This window comes from Triticum aestivum, chromosome 3D (assembly GCF_018294505.1).
Source record: "Triticum aestivum cultivar Chinese Spring chromosome 3D, IWGSC CS RefSeq v2.1, whole genome shotgun sequence".
NCBI classification, from domain to species: Eukaryota; Viridiplantae; Streptophyta; class Magnoliopsida; order Poales; family Poaceae; genus Triticum; species Triticum aestivum.
Window position 1 is genome coordinate 401462196 of NC_057802.1, and position 17184 is coordinate 401479379.

The window sequence follows — 17184 nt, forward strand, 5'->3', positions numbered from 1 at the left end:
TATCTTTTACAACCTTGGTTATAAAACTTGGTCATATATATAGTTGGGTATCATGACCCGCCCGGTGGTAAACCGCCAGGGCATTTTAAGCTTTTTATCTGCAGGAACAATTCGGATAAATAGCTATGGATTATGAACATCATATCTCAAGCATGGCGGATTAACACGCATCAGTTGCAGATAAATATGCACGAAGGCATAACAGACCAAGTGTTTTAACTAGCCTATTACAAGGCGTTTCACTGCCTAAAGGAATAATTGTTTCTCAATAAACATTGCAGTATGGAAGGTTAAACCGGCCACCGGGTTATGATCACTGAGCAGCTTGACCTGACGGCTGCGGGTCATCTTGCACCGGTTCTTCTTCTTCGTCCCTACCCAGCGGCTGGAAGTCAACAGTTGTCCAGTCTATCCCAGTTAAAGCTTGGAACACAGCTTCGTCGCTTATAAGGGTGGACGGTTCAATATCAGGGGCATAAGTGTGCTTACGGATTGGAGGGATCAGGCTTTGAGTTTCAAGAGCTGGTGCAGCAACCCAGCTTGTTATTGATATCATAACTCGCCTGATAATGTGAAAGATCAGCTTCTTCAGTAAGTTGACAAGCCAGTGGACGTACTTCCCGGTTTATGGCGCGGAGATCTTCAGTGCAAAATTCTGATCCGTCCTCTTTCAAGCTTGGGTAGCCTTTAGCCACGTCCGTCGGATCAAGATCAGACACCCATGTTTTTGCCCGGGTTAGCGCGGTCAGAGCGCCAGCCCTTGCAGCAGACCTCTTCAGCTCTTCTATCCGGGCAGGCAGCATAGATAGCCTGTCTAAGGTATCCTTGATCAATGTCGGGGGTGGCTTATTGTGCGAAGCGGTGCAGATAATCCGTTGTGTGCCGGTATAAAGTTGCTCTATCAGCGTGTAGGCAGCTTTCAACTTCTTCTGCACATCTGAGCCCAGATGGCTAATGCGGGTTCCTATATCATTACAAACATCAGTAAACCGGCAACGCATGAGAGGATATGTTGAAAGCATAAAGGAAGGATGCTTACCAAACACAGCAGAGGTCATAGCATGCACTTGCCGCTTTACACCAGTCAGCTCGTCAACCACCGGTTTAAGAGCGGCTTCTGCGTTTTCAGCCCTTTTTATCAAAGCGGCCTTTTCAGTCTCCCAATCCGCCCGCTCTTTGTTGAAGCCCTCTTTCAGTTTCTCCATAGCGCCTAGAGCGCGGGTCAACTCTTCCTTTGCTTTGGAGGCTTCAGCTTGCTGGGTTTTGATGTTCTCCTGCAGATCAGCGGTTTGGCGTTCCTTCTTGCTCAGCCCCGCCTGTAAAGAGACAGATACATAATGAGTTGACAACACATATTTGAAGTACCAAGCACATAACAAGTTACGCCCTTAGTACTTGGGGGCTAATGCATATTTGCGTTTACTCAGAAATTTTTACAAGTCCCAAACACAATACAAGTATTAAGCTTGGCACTTGGGGGCTAATGCATATTTGCGTTTACTCAAAAAAAATTACAAGTCCCAAACACAATACAAGTATTAAGCTTGGCACTTGGGGGCTAATGTGTGTTTGCTCAAAAAGCTGTTGATATGGAATTCTTCTACAGTCCCGGTTCATCTTTATAAAGTTAAACCGGCCCTTGGGGACTATACCGGCGAAAGATCAGTATGGCAAATTTTAAGGAACTGGTTCATCTTAACAAGGTAATCCGGTCTCTGAAGGCAAAATATGCAAAGATAAGTTGTGACAAAAGTCCCGGTTTAGATCGGTATCATAAACCGTCACTTGGGGGCTTCTAGGAATTGATAAAGTACAATTGGACAAAAGAGAAAAATGGTAGTTACCTCATATCTCTCCTTCATCAAGTTTACCAAACTAGCTTCATAGTCACGGCTGGTATACAGACGGTTCAAGAAGCCATAATGAATATCTTGAACATTGAGGTTGGCGAAGCTTGATAAATCGGCATTCCATTTGCCTTTGCCGATAGCAGAAAGATCATCCTTGGCAGTATGCTTTGACAAAGCTACAGGGTTGCCTGGTGGAGTGGCCAGTGCCAGTAATCATAACATCATCATCTTGTTCATCCGCAGCTCTTGCCGGAGTTGGCGGTTTATCAGTGTCCTTCGTTGGACTGACTGGTTTGTCACCAGTTCGGACAGGGCTGGTTGGCCGGTCTGCATGACTTATAGTATCAACTTGCACTTGTTCAGCAAGGAAATCATGGTCTTGAAGCGGCGGATCATGAAGCATGGCGTCAGCATTAGTTTCTTCCATATCTGGAGTTGTTTCCGGTTCAGCAGCTACATTATCGTCAGCCGGTTTGTTCAACCGAGCTTTCTTGCTGGGTCTTGGCTTGGCGCTGCGAAAAGATAAGACATAAGGATCAGTACAGTATGAAAAGATAACATATCAAGAATAAAGACATGTGCATAACTCACCCAGGAACTGTTTTGAGAGGTGGAAGTTGTGTGGCCGAAGACTCGCCAGAGGATGAGTGAGAAGTACCCTGATAATTTGAATCAGACGGGTTAAGAGGCTGGCGAAAACAACCTGCTTTTGGGCATGAAGTATCAATGGGATAAGAGACCTCTGATCGGCGTTTCCGAACCGGACTGTTCGGTAAACCGGCGGAGGTAACTACCTGGCCGCTGTGCCGGGTTGTACGGCGAGCTTCGTGCTGCTGCGTTTTCAAAAGAAAGTTTGGATCCAAATAAGCAAGAGGGTGAGAAAATTTTACTTTCCGGTTTGCCTGACGGATTTTTGATGTTGGCAGAGGATCTGAATCGGAGGAAAGAATAGTTACCTCTACGTCATCAGCGTGGCTGCCTTCAGCGTCGTCCTGATAATAATCATTGTCAATGAGATGTATGAAAAATGAACCAAGAGAGTCAAGTTCTACCTCTGATTCCGGATTACGCACATTGTCATCAACCGGTAGATCGGAGGATGCAGTGGTCCTTCTCTTGGAAGGTTTCTTGACAACCTTGGTCTTTGGACGAACCGGCTTGACCGGTTTGTCTTGCGGTTTTGCCGGTTTATCTTGTGATGGTTTCTTGTTCCAAAACGGATCATCACCCTGTCAGAAAAATAATCACACTTTCAGAGAGTATTTGGACAGAAGCAAATTCAGATACAAAGGATTATATGATTCTTACAACTGGTGGTTTATTAAAGGTGCAGAAAGGGAGTAGCCCGGTTTGGGCACAGACGGCCTCCGGTTCGTTCAGTATTTTCTTTACAGCCTCAGTGACTTCGTCATCTGTAAGCTGAATGTCAATGTGCCGCTGAGCATCTTTCAAACTCCTCGTGTACTCACACATCAAACCGGGGCGCCAGCTTAAGGGCATAATGCTCCAGCTTATCCAGCAACGAGCAAGATCGACTCCTGTCAAACCGTTCGCCATGAAGGCTCTAAGCTTCGAAAGTTGGGAAGCATAGTTGGCCCGTTCTCTTGCTGTCAGCCTCTGAGGAAACGAGTGTGTGTTGCTCAGGCGTTCAGGGCGGTAACCCGGCAGGGGGTTTTCGTCAGATGGAGAGGTATCCATGCAGTAAAACCAAGTTTGGTTCCACTCTTTGGGGTGACTGTGGAGTTTGGGATGGGGGAAGGTGACTTCTTTTCTCTTCTGAACCGCCATTCCGCCCAGTTCCGTATTGGGTCCATCTAAGAACTCGGTGCGGCGGTTTAAATGAAAGAAATCCCTAAACAGTTCGACTGTAGGTTCCTCTTGCAGATAAGCTTCACAGAATACTTGGAAGTGGCAGGTATTGGTAACAGAGTTGGGACCGATGTCTTGAGGGCGCAGCTGAAAATTGGCTAGCACATCTCGGAAATTTTTCGAACCGGGAGGGCTAAAGCCTCGTCCGAGATGATCAGCAAACACGATTACTTCTCCATCCTTGGGTGTAGGAGGATTCTCCGGGACAGGGACCCTCCAGTGGATGACATCTTTCTTGGCTAAGGCGCCCGTTTTAACAAGGTTGTTTAATTGCTCCTCGGTTACTCGAGAGGGAGCCCAATTGCACTCATAAACTTGTTTAGCCATGACAAGGGAAATCTGAAACATGAGTATTACCGGTTTAAGATTTACAGTGGACAACTATACAGCGGTATGAGGATACTAGCATATTGCTAAACCAGAGTCTGGCAATGGAACAGTGTAATGCATTGGCGGTTCAACAGGGGACTAATGGTACCTACCGGGTCATCATTTTTTCTGTGAGGTTAAACTGGCCAATCTGGTATTCAAAGGGTGTAAGAGAAGGAAGAAACAAGTTTCACATCTTGCTATGGTAATTTCAGATCTAACGCGCGTAGGAAAAACAAAGTATATTCTGACCTAAATTCCAGTGTACTGAAGGTTCACCAAGACGAGATGAGTTGGATATCAAATAGGTGCTGAAACTGCTAAAGTACGAGATCTATGAGGTTTAAACTACTACCGCACGAGACCTATGTGTTTTTTGGATCTAACCCACGGATATAAATAAGGGAAAGGAAAGGCGGCGACGAACACCGATGAGCAACAGAAACCCTAAGCGCAGATCTGTGGTAAGAGAAAGGGGAGACTTACGAATGCTGTTGAGCAGCGGCGGCGCGCGGAGGAGCTCTGGTACGTTCAGGTCGATGCAGCGGCCAAAGTTGGTGCAGCGGTCGAAGGTTGACGGCGGCGGCTGAGGTCGAGGGTTCGGGCGTCGCAAGGATAAAGACGAAGCGAAGAGGCGCGAGGGGGAAACTAGAAAGACCCCCTGGCCCTATTTATAAGGAGATAAAACGACAGATGCGAAAATCGAGGAGCCGGATTTTTGGATATAATGTGATGTTGTTGCCTCGATTGTCGGAGGCTCATTAATGACAGGTGACGTCACGGCGGTTTACCAAGATCCTAGAAGATGATGTCATGGCGGTTTACAAGACTGTGTGAAGATGTTGAAGAAGAAAATTTTCTCAGGTATTGAGGATTGACATGAACCAGTTCAAATCAATCTGGGGCCTAATGTTGGCGATATTACCACTGGGCGTGAACCGACCAGGAGAGGCGGGGTTAACTTCATAAGTAGCTCATCTGTATCTGAAGCCCATGAAGACAGACGGTGACGCTCCATGAAGGCCCAGGGCCCAAAGCCGGTTTAAGGCGTGTAGACACAAACCGGCATTGAGATGTAAACTTGTGTTGTAAGATATACGTAGCAGAGACCGAGCCGTACACGATTATGAGCCGGCCTCGGAGTCTGTAAACCGACGGGCGTCAACCCATGTATATAAGGGGACAACCCGGCGGCGGTTCAGGGACAACAAACAACAACTCGAGACTCAGGCAAAGCGTATCCGCTCCCTGGTCATCGAAACCCCATCAATTCCATCACAACTAGACGTGGCTTTTACCTTCATCGAAGGGGCCGAACTAGTATAAAACTCTATTGCATCCTTTGTCCGCTTTAACCCCTTTGAGCTAACCCGTAGCGATGGCTCCACGACTAAGTCCTTTCTCTAGGACATCTGTCGTGACAAAACCACGACAAATATCCTTCTCAATAAGGCTTCGAATGCGACTCTGCAGAGTTCGCACTTCATCAACTGATCCCCAGTCAACCCCTTGTTAATCCATAATGCAAGCTGAATTGGGGGGCTAGATCGGAACGTAGGCGCAGCTGCCCACTTGGAACCACGGGGCTCGGTGATATCGAACCACTCTTGCTGCCATAAGTCGGAAGATTCTGTGAAGGATCCTTTTAGCCAAACAACGTTGGTAAGCTTGCTCACTGAGGCTCCCCCGCACTCTGCCTGCTCCCCCTCCATCACTTGCGGCTTCGCATTGAAGGTCTTGAGCCACAAGCCGAAGTGTGAAGGAGTTCGGAGGAAGGCTTCGCACGTGACAATAAATGGCGAGATGAGAAGAATAGAGTCTGGGGCGAGATCGTGAAAATCTAGTCCATAATAGAACATGAGCCCCCGGACGAAGGGATTATGGGCAAACCCTAATCCTCGGAGGAAGTGGGAAACAAACACGACCCTCTCGCCGGATCTGGGGGTGGGGATAACCTGCCCTTCCATGGGAAGCCGATGGAGGATTTATGCGGTCAGATATCTTGCCGCGCGAAGCTTCGCGATATCCTCCTCTGTGATAGAAGAAGCCACCCACCGGCCTCGACGGCTGGATCCGGACATGACTGAGGCTTGCGGCAATTGAAACCTGGGTGTTGGAACTCGAGGTAGTAAGGGTTGAGGAAGAAGCAAGCGTGGAGAAGAAAGACGGGTTTGTACCCCTTTATAAAGGCCGTGAATATCTAACGCCTCCTCCTGGACCTTAAAGCTTGCCTATTCCCAAGGAGTTGTATCCTAAAGACGGTTGGGTTACCCACGTCCATGTCGATAAAGAATCCCTTAATAAGGGGACACGATCTTTGCTTGGATAAGACGTGCCAATGACAACCGCGTCTTGGAACGTGGGGCAACAAGCGAAAAAATGGTTCGAAATAATGACCAGACTGACGTGTTGTCATGTTGAAAAAGGTTGCCAGAGGATTGGACTTATAAATTATTATGCCCTTTGTGGAAGTATAAGCTACTTGTGTTGCAGAGCCGAACTCGATCGTCCGAAGACCACTGTGAAGTATCCGGAAAGGGGGAACCCGCCTTGCAATGCCGAAGACAGATCTACGCGTCGGATACCTTGTCATTGAAGCCAGGTTCAGGGGCTACAGAGGGAGTCCTGGACTAAGGGGTCCTTGGGCGTCCGGCCTGTTAGCCATGGGCCAGACTGATGGGCTGTGAAGATACGAAGACTGCACCCGTGTCCGAATGGGACTCTCCCTGGCGTGGAAGGCAAGCTTGGCGACCAAATATGTAGATTCCTTTCCTTTGTAACCGACCTTGTGTAACCCTAGATCCTCCCGGTGTCTATATAAACCGAAGGACTTAGTCCGGAGAGGGGGATACTCATTATCATAGTCATACAGGTTAGACTTCTAGGGTTTAGCCATTACGATCTCGTGGTAGATCAACTCTTGTAATACTCATATTCATCAAGATCAAGCAAGCAAGAAGTAGGGTATTACCTCCATAGAGAGGGCCCGAACCTGGGTAAACATCGTGTCCCTTGTCTCCTATTACCATCGACCTTAGACGCACGGTTCAGGACCCCCTACCCGAGATCCGCCGGTTTTGACACCGACACCGGGGTCTCCGGATCCCTCAACGGTAAGCACGGTCTTGCCCTTATGCTTCCTGTTGCGGCGTCGGCCCTTCTTTCCTGGGGCGGCGGCGTCTTCGTCTGTGGAGTCAGTTTCCGCACCGGCGTCCTCGCCGGGGTACTTCCTTCCTTCTTCAGCCCGAGCACATCTGTCAGCCAGAAGATAAAGCTCGGCTACATCCTTGACCTTGTTCATCGCCAGCTCTTCACGCATCTTGCGGTTGCGCATGTTCTGATGAAACACACTGATGACGGTGGCGGGGTGAACATCTGGGATGTTGTACTGCACACGGCTGAAACTTTGGATGTACTTGCGGAGGTTCTCGCCATCCTTCCGGGGGATGACATGCAAATCACTTGCCTAGCCAGGAGCTTGGTGGCCTCCGGTAAAGGTGCAAAAAATTCGTGGCACAGGTCCGACCAAGAAGAGAGGGAATCCACTAGCAAGTGCATCAACCATGACATGACTTTGGTCTTAAGTGCCAACGGAAAGTAATTGGCAAGCACCTTGTCGTCGCGAGCCCCGGCGGCTTGCATCGCGATAGTGTAGATGCTGAGGAATTCCGACGGCTGAGTCTTGTCGTTGTACTTCTCCCCAACATCAGGTTTGAACGTGCGCTGGGAGGGCCACTGGAACTGCCGAAACTCACGGGTAAAGGCCGGACAACCCACCTCGTATGGTAGGTCGCCGGAACCCCCCGGTGTTGGGTGGTCCATGGTGGGCCCTGCACGCCTATCTGACTGATTGCACGCTTCCCGGCGCCGCTCGATGGTGGTCCGAGCATCCTCCTGGGCTCGCTCCCGAATAATTTGACGTTGGTCGTGGCGGGCTCATGGGTCGGACGACGCTGTGGAAACGTCGTCACAGGCGTCGGTCCGACGAGCCAGCGGCTGCTGTTGCTGGCGTGGGGGAGGAGAGTGCACCGTGGTTGCAGCGCCTCCGGTCCTCCCACCATCGGCGTGCGCAGGCTCTACGGAGCGCCGGTACGAGGGTCCCACTGGTCGCGGTTCATCTTTGTTGGCGAAGCTGATGAGGCTCCGAATGGTAGCTCTCCACTCATCGAGCTTCTCCGCAACAGGAGGGAAGTCGAGGAGCAGCTGCACGCGCGCCAACGCTTCCGCTGGTGTGGGAGGTGGCGAAATCTGCGTGGACCGTGATGCGCTTCGACTTCTAACCATGTTAGAAGGAGCTCTATCACGATCTCGCGGTCGCGCGCCGCTCCCGCCTGCGTCCAGGCGTGCACACCGGCCCGGTACGTCTTGAGAATGATGCAAAGGGCTCTTCCCACGGAGGCGCCCAGGGGCACCTTCATCGTGGTGTTGCTCATCGCGCACGGCCTGGGAAGGTTGCAGCGCGGGCACCGGCTGGGGCGTCATAGAGGCTGCCGCGCCGCCCGTGGGCAGCACGACCCCGCCTCCGGACCCAGCGGCGCGTGGCTTGTCGTCTTGGGCCCGAATGACGCCGCTTTCCTGGCTCCGATTGCCAGAGTGTCTTGGATGCTCGTGGGTCGCGCCTCCGACACCACCCGTGGCGACCCCATCGCCTGCCCGTGCTGGTGCGGACGGGACGGCTCCGGACGACCCGATCGCTGTGATCCCCTTCTTCTTGGGGGCCATGGCGGTGATGTAATTGGTGAGTTGGCTTCAAAACCAGATTTTCACAGCTTGTGCCCCCTACCTGGCGCGCCAAAGATGTTGGGGTTCAAGAATGACACCTATGGGATCACAGGGAATCCCTACTACGGTTGCCGGGGCGCGGGGCTGTAAAAAGAGCGGGTATAGAAGACCAATGCGGGGGAATTTTATCCAGGTTTGGGTCGCAAGCGATGCGTAATACCCTAATCCTGCTTTGGTGTATATTTGGTGCTCTTGAGATCTTGAACTAGCTGCGGTGCATGCCTAGCCCAAAAAGTCTGAATCCTTTCTCAGTACGCCTCGGTCCTCCTTTTATATGTCAAAGGGGCTGCCACCGCAGCACACAGGAGGAGCGCTTTGCTGAAATGATTAGACCTATCTTCTTGCGTATGCGTTTGACTGATATGCTCAAAATGAATCCTTATGCTAAGTATATGAAAGAAATTTTACAAATAAAAGAAAGATACCAGAAGCTGACACTTCCACCATGCTTGCTAATTACACTTTCAAGGGTGGAATACCTAAGAAACTAGGAGATCCAGGAGTACCAACTATACCATGCTCCATTAAAAGAAACTATGTTAGAACTGCCTTATGTGATCTTGGAGCCGGTGTTAGTGTTATACCTCTCTCTTTATATCGTAGACTTGATTTGAATAAGTTGACACCTACTGAAATATCTTTGCAAATGGCTGATAAATCAACTGCTATACCTGTCGGTATTTGTGAGGATGTGCCTATTGTGGTTGCAAACGTTACTATTTTAACGGACTTTGTTATTCTTGATATTCCCGAGGACGATAGTATGTCTATTATTCTTGGAAGACCCTTTTTGAATACTGCAGGGTTTGTTATTGATTGCAACAAAGGCAATGTCACTTTTCATGTTAATGGTAATGAGCATACGGTACACTTTCCGAGGAAACAACCTCAAGTTCATAGTATCAATTCTATTGGAAAAATTCCATCGATTATTTTTGGAGGTTTTGAATTTCCTCTACCTACTATCAAAAAGAGATATGATATTCTTATTATTGGGGATGTGCATATCCCCGTTGAGGTAACATAGTGTTATTCGAAATTTCTCCGGTTCCATGTTATTCGGAATGAGTTTGTTAACAAGACTTGATCAACCTTGTTAGTGGATTCCTTTTGATGAGCATGAGATGGATGAAGTTAGAAAGCACAACCTTCTGTACCCTCCTTTTACTTTCTGTTATTTAGTTCAAATAAAGTAAAAATAGTATTTTCTGCCAGTTTTCTGAATTATCTGTGCAATATAAAAATACCCCGAAAATAAAAGTTCTCCAAATGCCCCGAAATTGAAATATGATTTTTTCTGGAATATTTGAGAATATCTGGCACTAAGAACACAACAGGGGGAGCAAGCACCTGGGCACGAGGGTCCAGGGCGCGCCCACCCCCTGGGCGCGCCCCCCTGCCTCGTGGGCCCATGGTGGCTCCCCTCCACTTATTCCTGCACCCACACACTTCTTCTTCCTCCCAAAAAATCAGCAACCAGCTCAAGCACGAGTTTTAGCTCATTTTGCTGCGATTTTCGATCTCCTTGCTCAAAGCACCTCTCACAAAGCTGCTTTGGGGGATTGTTCCTTGGTATGTGACTCCTCCATTGGTCCAATTAGTTTTTGTTCTAGTGCTTTATTCATTGCAAATTTGTGCTGCATAGGTGACCATGTTCTTGAGCTTGCATGTCAAATTTATATGGCTCCAAGTAGTTCTAATGCATGATATAGTCTCTAGGCACTTGTGGGAGTAGTTGCTATCAATTTTGTTGAGTTTGGTTTACTTTTATTTGAAGTTACTAAAAATTTCAGAAATTTTCAGAAAATGATGAAGAGATTTTTGAGGGGCTCATCGAGTCGAAGCTCGAAGGAAAAGCAAAGTGAAGAAGAAGAGAGGCCCAAATATAATCTGCCTCGTACCGCGGAGGTTAGGCCGTGTGAATGGCCTTGCGATGATTTCTTGAGAGCAGTCGGGATTTATGATGATTTTTATGAGTTGGCTGAGAATGCAGGCCTCACCGACTTCCTCCGCGACCAACGCGAACAGTATCTCTTACTCACCAATATCTTTGTGCAAAATTTTCATTTCCATTCTAGGAGGTCACCACCTATGGTGGATTTTTATTTATATGATGAGTATAAGGAGATGACCCTTCAAGAATTCTGTAGAGTTTGCAAGTTACCTTTTCCGGGTATCATAGAGGAACCACATAGTAGCGATGTAGAGGGGTTTATTGATACAATTGTTGTAGGGGAAACGCGGAAGGTTTCCGACGCACGAATCACTAGCATACACTTTCCTGTTCTACGTTACTTTGCTTTATTTGCTAGTAGATGCTTAATTGGTCGCGGAAACTGTGGAAACTTGAGTGTCCCTGATATTATTATTTTGTTCCATGCCTTGTTTCGGGATGACACATTTAGTATGGGCGCTATTGTTGCAAAGCGGTTAAATCTTAACCGTACTAAGGGCCCCATATTGGGAGGCATCTTCGCCTCGCGCCTCGCTGCACATTATAACATACCTATTAGGCACTATGAGAAAGAAGAAAAATTGCTGCCTACAGTTTATTTAGATTATAAGAGTATGGTAGCACATGATTTTATTGTTAAGAATAGGGAAAGGGCGCTTAAATACAAACTGATATTTGATAAGAGTCACCCTAAGACTATTACCTTGTCTGATCCTTCCTTGTTTGATTTATCTGCAGGCAAGTATCTCGTTCCGCTGGCGGCCATCCACGCCTACTGGAACCCTACATCAGCTACAGAGCCAGAGCCGGAACCACAATTTGATCCTCCACGACAGTCTAATTACCAGTGGGATCCGGAGGCGATTGCCAACCGGTGGCAATCAGAGGTTTCTTCTTCTTAGTACGACCCCAGCTATAACTATGGATATCTGCCAGGCCAGCCGTGGCCATAGACCAACTTAGGCCAAAAGCCTAAGCTTGGGGGAGTACGTATTTCTCACCGACATTACATTTATGTTTACACACTCATTGCTAGATGTCGGTGCTCATACTTTTTCACTGTAATATCCATGCTAGTTTATTTTCCTTTTTATGCTTTCTTCTTGTGTGTTTGAAAAACCTTAAGAAAAACTAAAAATAAAAATTAGTTGTAGCATTTAGCTAGTTTACCTTTCTTGCTGTAGTAGTAATAATTAAAAGAAAACCAACAAAATATTTCCTGTTCTTCTTTTGCTTGTTGGGAGCTTTCCCGTGTAAATAGTTTTCTTTTCTTTGGGGTCGATAGGAGAAGACCATGATTAAATTGTTGAAGTGGCTCTTATATGCATTATTGTTGATTTAACCAAGAGCCCATATTGCCTTGTCTTCTCCTATTTATTGAATGCTTGCAGATTCCAGCTTAGTCCAATGCACGTGCACTATTATTATCATTCACATCATTCGGTCGTGCAAGTGAAAGGCAATTATGACGATATATGATGGACTGATTGAGATGAGAGAAGCTGGTATGAACTCGACCTCTCTTGTTTTTGTAAATATGATTAGTTCATCGTTCCTGATTCAGCCTATTATGAATAAACATGTTTGCAATGACAATTAGAGATTATAGTTGCTTATGCCATGCTTAATTAGCTAGGAGTTTATAATGGTTTACCTTGCGTGCCAACATGCTATTAAAATGGTTGTGATGTGGTATGATGGGGTGGTATCCTCCTTTGAATGATTCAAGTGACTTGACTTGGCACATGTTCACACATGTAGTTGAAACAAATCAACATAGCCTTCACGATATTTATGTTCACGGTGGATTATATCCTACTCATGCTTGCACTCAATGTTCATTAATTTTAATGCATGTTCATGACTGTTGTCGCTCTCTAGTTGGTCGCTTCCCAGTCTTTTGCTAGCCTTCACTTGTACTAAGCGGGAATACTGCTTGTGCATCCAATCCCTTAAAACCCCAAAGTTATGCCATATGAGTCCACTATACCTTCCTATATATGGTATCTACCTGCCGTTCCAAGTAAATTTGTATGTGCCAAACTCCAAACCTTCAAATGAAATTTTGTTTTGTATGCTCGAATAGCTCATGTATCAACTAGGGCTGTCTGTATCTTCCATGCTAGGCGGGTTATTCTCAAGAGGAGTGGACTTTGCTCCTCACTCACGAGAAAATGGTGGGTCACCGGGATGCCCAGTCCCATGCTTTATGCAAATCAAATCAAAATAATTGCAAACAAAACTCCCCCTGGGGCTGTTGTTAGTTGGAGGCACTCGTTGTTTCGAGCAAGCCATGGATTGATGCTTGTTGGTGGAGGGGGAGTATAAACTTTACCATTCTGTTTGGGAACCGCCTATAATGTGTGTAGCATGGAAGATATCGCCATCTCTTGGTTGTTATGTTGACAATGAAAGTATGCCGCTCAAAATATTATTTATCTCTGCTTTAGAACCGAGCTCTGGCACCTCTACAAATCCCTGCTTCCCTCTGTGAACGGCCTATCTATTTACTTTTATGTTGAGTCATCACCCTCTTATTAAAAAGCACCAGCTGGAGAGCACTGCTGTCATTTGCATCCATTACTATTAATTTATATTGGGTATGACTATGATTGGATCTCTTTTACCATGAATTACAATGTTTAGTCAGTCCTTGGTCTTTAAAGGTGCTCTGCATTTATGTTTTGCGGTCTCAGAAAGGGCTAGCGAGATACCATCTTGTTATATCATATCATGATTGTTTTAAGAAAGTGTTGTCATCCGAGATTTATTATTATTGCTCGCTAGTTGATTATGCCATTGACATGAGTAAACATGAGACCTAAATGTTATTGTGAATGTGGTTAGTCATAATCTTTGCTGAAAACTTGAATGCTGGCTTTACATATTTACAACAACAAGAGCAAACAGAGTTTGTAAAAGTTTTTCTTTATCACTTTTAGTTTATCAACTGAATTGCTTGAGGACAAGCAAAGGTTTAAGCTTGGGGGAGTTGATATGTCTCCGTCGTATCTACTTTTCCAAACACTTTTGCCCTTGTTTTGGACTCTAACTTGCATGATTTGAATGGAACTAACCCGGACTGACGCTGTTTTCAGCAGAATTGCCATGGTGTTATTTATGTGCAGAAACAAAAGTTCTCGGAATGACCTGAAACTTCACGGAGATTATTTTTGGAAATAATAAAAAAATACTGGCGAAAGAATCAAGGCCAGGGGCCCACACCCTTTCCACGAGGGTGGGGGGCGCGCCTGCCCCCTGGGCGCGCCCCCCTGCCTCGTGGGCCCCCTGGAGCTCCACCGACCTCAACTCCAACTCCAAATATTCGTGTTCGGGGAGAAAAAAACAGAGAGAAGGATTCATCACGTTTTACGATACGGAGCCGCCGCCAAGCCCTAAACTTCTCTCGGGAGGGCTGATCTGGAATCCGTTCGGGGCTCCGGAGAGGGGAATCCGTCGCCATCGTCATCATCAACCATCCTCCATCACCAATTTCATGATGCTCACCATCGTGCGTGAGTAATTCCATCGTAGGCTTGCTGGACGGTGATGGGTTGGATGAGATTTATCATGTAATCGAGTTAGTTTTGTTAGGGTTTGATCCCTAGTATCCACTATGTTCTGAGATTGATGTTGCTATGACTTTGCTATGCTTAATGCTTGTCACTAGGGCCCGAGTGCCATGATTTCAGATCTGAACCTATTATGTTTTCATGAATATATGTGAGTTCTTGATCCTATCTTGCAAGCCTATAGTCACCTACTATGTGTTATGATCCGGCAACCCCGAAGTGACAATAATCGGGACCACTCCCGGTGATGACCATAGTTTGAGGAGTTCATGTATTCACTATGTGCTAATGCTTTGTTCCGGTACTCTATTAAAAGGAGGCCTTAATATCCCTTAGTTTCCATTAGGACCCCGCTGCCACGGGAGGGTAGGACAAAAGATGTCATGCAAGTTCTTTTCCATAAGCACGTATGACTATATTCGGAATACATGCCTACATTACATTGATGAATTGGAGCTAGTTCTGTGTCACCCTATGTTATGGCTGTTACATGATGAACCGCATCCGGCATAATTCTCCATCACTGATCCAATGCCTACGAGCTTTTCACATATTGTTCTTCGCTTATTTACTTTTCCGTTGCTACTATTACAATCACTACAAAACCCAAAAAAATTAGTTTTGCTACCATTACCGTTACTTCCATATTACCTTGCTACTAAATACTTTGCTGCAGATATTAAGTTATCCAGGTGTGGTTGAATTGACAACTCAACTGCTAATACTTGAGAATATTCTTTGGCTCCCCTTGTGTCGAATCAATAAATTTGGGTTGAATACTCTACCCTCAAAAACTGTTGCGATCCCCTATACTTGTGGGTTATCAGCGCTCCACGACGCCATTCTACTGAGGAGTATAAGGAGCAGATAACTCATGAGTAATACCAAGTTCATCAAGATAGTCATCAAGACCAGTGTTCTTGAACTCATTTCCATTGTCACTTCTGAGGTGCTTGATCTTCACACCAAAGTTGGTTGAAGCCCTCGAGGAAAATTGTTTGAAGACTTCCTGCACTTCACGTTTGTAAGTGACGATATGCACCCATGTGTAACGAGAATAACCATCAACAATAACAAAGCCATATAAAGAAGCTTCATTGGTGAATGAGGAATAATGATTAGGGCCAAAGAGATCCATGTGAAGCAATTCAAATGGGCGAGTGGTAGTCATGATAGTCTTTGAGGGATGCTTGGCCTTGGTCATGTTTCCAGCTTCACAGGCTCCGCACAGGTGATCCTTGAGGAATTTGACATCCTCGATGCCAATGACATGCTTTTTCTTTGCGAGAGTGTGCAACTTCCTCATGCCAGCATGACCAAGTCGTCGATGCCATAGCCATCCTTATGAAGCTTTTGCAAGTAGACATGTGGCAGGTTGTGGTGCTGTAGAGAAATCAACAATATACAGATCTCCTCTCCTTTGGAATGGTCAACTTCCATGATCACAACACAACGATACTTGCCAAAGATAACAACCATATCAAGATCACCAAGCATTGAGACTGACATGAGGTTGAATCCTAAGGACTCGACAAGCATGACTTTGTCCATGTGTCGATCCTTTGAGATCGCAACCTTACCTAGACCCAATACCTTGCTTTGCCTTTGTCAGCGTAGGTGATATGCTCCAGATGTGATGGAGATAAAGCAGTGTCCATCAATAAGATCTTGTCACCAGTCATGTGATTTGTACATCCACTATCGAGGACCCACTCAGTGGCTTTGGGTTGATCATCCTGCAGATGAATTAGTGCAGCTTACGAACTCATATACTTCATCAGTGAAGAATATGACATCAAATTCATCAGATCAATTTCATCACGCAAAAATAGGTATAGCAGTATGAGGACGTGAGAAATGAAAGTTCATTTCTTCATGATTAGCTTGCGTCCTTTCAAGCATATTCAGGTCTCCAGTAAATTCTTCAGACGTTTAAGTTCGTCTGGAGACCTGACCCTGCATAAGAGATTAGTTATTTTTCTTCACCACCCACATCTGGAGGGGTGGCAAAGAGTTCATCATTCTGCGAGCTCCATAAAAGAAAGGTGGCATAGATGCCAATCCACTTCGTTTCACATAAGAGGGGTTAGGGTACGCATATGAATAAGCAGAGAAATTCTTCGAGGACTTATGAACATAATGGTTTGAAGAATAATGCACATATTCACAGCCCTTAGTTTTTCCCTGCGAAACAGAGGTGTTAGCACGATGATGTTCACATGAGGACTTTGATCCATATGAGGAATTTGATCTGGGGTTCCTATTCTTCACAGGTGGTGTCATGATGACATTCACCTGAAGACTTTCAAGGCACCTTTTGGGTACCCAGATTTTCTTCATAGGGGAACCATTCCTGCAGTTAGTGCCAACATATCTAGCAAATACTTCACCATTCTGATTTTTTAACAGTTTATAGTTGGAGCCAAATGACTCATCAGAAGAGTATGAAGATTCACATGTAAAGCCAGATAAAGTGGATGGATCCACTGGAGGTCCCTTTGCAGCAACCCATGAGGTTTTGGAATACTGCTCAGGCTTCCAGTATGTACCATCAGCATTGAGTTTCCTCTCAAAGGCAATACCCTCTTTCCTAGAGTTCCTGTTGAGGATCTGCTTTTTAAGCACATCACAAAGTGCCTGATGCCCTTTGAGGCTTTTGTACATGCCTGTCACATACAATTCCTTCAGCCCTGCATTGTCAGTGATACTAGCAACATCCTCAGATGAGGAATTAGTGATAGCAGAGACAGGTGAAGAAATTGCAGCAATAGAAGCATTTGAACTTTCA